This window comes from Mobula birostris, chromosome 4 (genome assembly GCF_030028105.1).
Source record: "Mobula birostris isolate sMobBir1 chromosome 4, sMobBir1.hap1, whole genome shotgun sequence".
Classification (NCBI taxonomy): domain Eukaryota; kingdom Metazoa; phylum Chordata; class Chondrichthyes; order Myliobatiformes; family Myliobatidae; genus Mobula; species Mobula birostris.
Genome location: NC_092373.1, coordinates 160,206,552 through 160,211,676, shown reverse-complemented (window position 1 = coordinate 160,211,676; position 5,125 = coordinate 160,206,552).

The following is a 5,125-nucleotide window of genomic DNA, read 5'->3' as shown; positions in this document are numbered from 1 at the left end:
CCTGGTACATAATACAAGCACATTAAAACACTGGATCATTCTACATGGGGCAAAATGGAACAGCCACAGCCTAAAGTCTGGTAGGCTCTGCCAAATTCCAATTTGAACCAAGGTTCCCACCCCTAATGGATCTCTTCCTTTCCCCATATACATACTGGAAATCTATCACTTCACTTCCAGTGTTTAAGGTCTGTATGTGAACTTTCTTACTAAACACAAACCTTTATGCCTTAGATTCGGTCAGTCCACCAAATCCAATCAGTAACTCCAACAACCAACATCTTGAAGTGTGCTGCTAACCTTCTTCAGAACTGTTGAGATTCTTGCAAGTGAGTTTGTAAATTAGGTTCCTTCAGATTGGTTGCAAGGTTGCAAATGTTAAAATGTTTCATATGGCAGTACTGTTGATTACTGTATAGGTCTTTATAACCGATACCTACAACATCATTGCCTTGATATCAATCACACACACACACACACACACACACACACACACACGTGTGCGCGCACACACAATACAACAGTCTTTTTCAAGATATTGCCCGTTTTGACATTGAACTAATATGATAGTGACTCATCTGGTGCAGAGGAGAGCAAGGTTATTAATGGTGGATTAATAGGCAGCACAGCATGGAATCTCTGTACAGGATGTCAAAGGGTATGTATGAGGTTGAGCCCCATCATTATAATTCTCTGCTTGGTGAATTCCCAATCAGGCCAGCTTCTGGAGGGGATTGAAACCATCTGGATGGAAGCTATAAGCAGGCACAGAGGCAGACACATCCAGGCTATGCATCAGGGGTGAAGGCTTTTTAAAAATGTATTAACTTTTCAAAATAAATCGGGTTGATCATTCTGTGAGTTGTGCAATAGAAAGCACAAAATGTGGATACCTAACCCCTCTCAATAAAGTATAAGAGAACGTAGTTCTGTGTACAATCCCATTCAATAATACTTAAGAGAGCAGAGTGCAAAAGACAAGAGAACATTATCAATGCATAGCTGAATTAATGATAACTGACATTTGCTCTATTCAGAGCATTCAGTGAGAAGGCAGTTAATTAGGCATAAATCACTTACCTTTTGACCAGAAAACTTGCAGGTAGAATTAATTCACTCATTATTAGACTTGCTTTTCCCCAAAAATATAACAGTCCATTGAATGGAAACAATACATGAGAGCTGAAGCAAAGGGGAAAATTCCTGTTGAATCCACACAGACACAGATAGGTCAGTGTTGCACCCAAATATATCTCTAAATGGGTGGACAACAAGCTTCTCTTAAAAATATTCCTTAAAATGATAAAAACTGATCTTAAAAGTTGAAGTGGTCTTTAGAGTGTAAGTCAGACAGCAAGGCTGATCTCAGTTCTTACTGTGTTTGGACTAACTTCGAGAGAATTTGTTAAAGTAACACTACCGAAGAAAATACTTCAGTCCGAGGTTAAAATGCTGGCAGAATGAAAGAAAGACTTGCTTTCAGCTCAGCTGCTTCTGAAAGCAAACAATTCAAAAGGGATCCCATTGCAACTCAGCACTGCCCAGATTCTCACACCAATTTCCCAGTGGGACACGGAAGAAACCACAGACCCCAGCCCTGGCCAAACAGGCTGCCGAGGAAAGAGAAAGCTAGCCCTATTTTCCTTTCAGTATTGCGTCAAAGGCTCCACTGTGTAGCAGTAACGGTGAATACAGTTCTCACTGCAGCTTCAAATTGTACTGTGCTGCTGGCCTCAAGGAGCTGGCTACTCACAGGCCTGGTCTCTGCAGAGCCCAGCTGTATATGTCTCATTGACGGAAGGCCAGTCTGCATTCAGCCCGCACGTCAGCACATAAGCACAGCAATCCTCTTGGTCACTGGACAAAATGAATCCCAAAGCGTCCACACAAGGAATAGTTGCCCAAGTTGCAGGCTCCTGTAAACAGAAGCTCCTTATAAATTTCAAAAGAGCTTATAACCCATTGCCTCTTATATCAATGTGATAAAAACGTCACTTGAACTCATTTTGGAATCTGCTACTGTTTAGGAGACACATTAGGAATCTTCTTATTACACTTAAAGCCTTAAGGGAAAGGTTTTAGGTGGCAAGTTACCTTTTAAAAGGAGTTCAGGATCACAAAGCTGATGTGAAATTCATGAAAGAATTTGCAGCTCAGCCCTTTGGCCAAGACCAAGTTTTAGCACTCGAAATTTTAAAAATTTGTTGCTACACTAGTCAAAGGAAAAATACCGCAGTCATGTTGCACAGACATTTCAGTCGGTGTACGAGTTTGCAAATATGTTAGGGACACAGACTGTAGTAAACCATATATATATATGTTGTAACGGGGTACACGCCCCTCTGCTGACTGCTCCTGTGGCTCCTCCCACAGACCCTGAATAAAGGCGATTGCGCCATTGCTCCTCCTCCTCAGTCCAGGGCAGATACTCAGCATGATGGGGGTCACATTTTACTGCTAATAAAAGCCTTTCAGTATTTACTCTACTTCCAGTCTTTTGGAGTAATTGATGGTGCATCACAGACACAAAGCAACAATAGGGCAGTCAATGGGACATCTGGTAAAGATGCAGTCTCGTGGCTCCAGTAACACTGTGAGGATACAGTAAACTGTGAGGATACATCTTTATCAGATGACCTTTGCTGCTGTCTGTGTGGAGTTTGCATGTTCTCCCAGTGACCATGAAGTCCCAGTTTCCTCCCACATAGAACATAGAACAGCACACATCCCAAGTTGTGCTTATGACACATAGCTCTTCTGCCTTCACATAGTCTATATCCCTCCATTCTCTGCATATTCATGTGCTTACTTAAGAACCTCTTAAACACCTCTACAGTATCTTCCTCCACCACCACTGCCCAGGCACCCACCGGTCTCTTGCAAAAACAAAAACCTGCCCCAAAAATCTCCCTTGAACATTCCCCTCTAATATTAGACATTTTGACCCTGGGACAAAGGTACCAGCTGTCTACTCCATTTATGCCTCTCATAATCTTGTAAACTTCTAACAGGTCTCCCCTCAGCATCTGCTGCTCCAGAGAAAAACAATCCTAGTTTTTCCAGCCGTTGTTTAATTTTTTTTTGAATCCTTTTTCACTGAAGAACATGGCCTTGCTCTTCCTACAGTTGACTCTGGACCACACTTCAGTAGAAAAGTCTATTGGACCTTGACCCCTCCTCAGCGAACATGCATACTGGTAAACCTCTTCCACACCGTCTCCATAGCCCCCACGTCCTTCCTGTAACTGGGCAACCAGAACTGCTGTTTAAAGAAATGTGGATTGGAAAGATCACATGTCCACTGTAAATTGCCTAATTGGCACGTGAGTGATAGAATCTGAGTGAAATCGTAAGGAGTGAGGGGCGGGGAAGTGGCAGAACTAGTTCTCCCTTTCTCTTTCTCTCTTCCCCTCTTTCTCGCAACACTTTCCATAAGTTTTCAGTCTTACATGGTTTGATGTCATTTATTACAACGCTTTGGAAGTACAGTTACCACATTTAGTGATGTCTGTGTATTTTCTGAATTGATTTATCAACATGTGCGAATACACAGAACCTGTTCATTGTCAGGGACAGCCTATAGGTGACTCACTGTGCTAATTTCTGGATTGAGAGGATTGTCCGTCAGGAGAGGCTAAACAGACTGAATCTATATTCTTTGGTGTCTTGGAGAATGAAGTCCAACCTTTATGAAACATATAAGTAAGGGAGCATGATAGGGTAGATGTTGAGATGTCTTCATTAGTGGAAGAGTCTCCAAAGAGGGACATGGTTTCAAGATGAGGGACCTATCATTTAAAATTGAGGCAGATGGAAATTTCTTCTCACAGAGAATGCTGAAGCACTGGAATTTTCTGCCACAAGAGTTGTGGAAGCTTGCATGTTAGAGTATTTAAAATGGAGGTAGATACATTTTGGGAATGAGAGTTATAAGGGATCTAACAGGGATTGAGGCCTGGAGGAGATCAGCAAAGATCATAATGAAAGACAGAGCAGGCTTGAGGGGCCAAGTGGCCTACTCCTGCTCTTATTTTCTTGAGTTCTTGTTACTAAGTATGAAGAGAAAGATGTTAGAGGTTAAATGTTACCTATCCTCCAAAGAACTGAATAGTTCAGAATTGAAGTGAGACCTCACAATTAAAATGTAATCCTTTTATATTCATTATTATTCTTGAGAAATGAATAATTATAAGGTAGATTTTTCTAAAGGCAACCTACCATTGACTGACACGTGCACTGTCTCTCCTGCATGCCAGTGTTGTTGAAGTAAGCCTACATTAAATAAATGGCTGTGTTACAGAAACGGAGCACACATTAATGTATCACAAACACATTAACCTCACCATTTGAAAGTTTTAACCTTGACCCTAGTTTGGAGTCAAATTGTATGTCGTGGTGAAGCAGGCCAGCAGATCACTGAGTGAAGTTCATTGCATTAGCAAACTGATAAAGCACTAAGAGAGTTTTGTAGTTGACGCCTCTGGCTTCACTTGGGTGGCATCTAGAGACAAACGGAAGCAGGAAGTTGATGTTGGATATCTGAGTCATTGTGTAGATAAATGTCACTTTATCAGCTTCCATTTTAAATACTCCTGCAAAAGCTTTCACACTGTTTAAGAAACCACAAATGACAGAGTTAAATGTGTTTCTCTTCTCTACAAAATATAACAGTGTTCGTTTTCAACACCACTTCATACCAAGTTTACAGCCTACAATCATGCTTTAAACATGCTTCCAAACAGACAGCAAAATGGCCTCTTTCATGGAAATCTGACTGGGCAAATAGGCCTCACCTTTATATCCCATCTGTAAACTTTCCTCACTTTCCCTTTTGGGGAATGGCATGCACAAAGCAGAACGTCATTTTCCAAATCTGTGGTAAATCAAGAACATCAAATGCCTTTTGCCATGACTCTTCCATTACAATTTTCAAGGGAAAATGAGAACACCATCAAGGAATGGTCCCCCCCACCCCCACCTTCCTGAGGAATAGGCACCCTGGCTGGTTGCAGTTGAGGTGAGGAGGACCCTAGCTAAGATAAACCCATGCAAATCCGCAGGGCCAGACGATATACCTGAGGGACTGTGAGGCCTTAATGGACATCTTTAACATCTTTCTGAGACA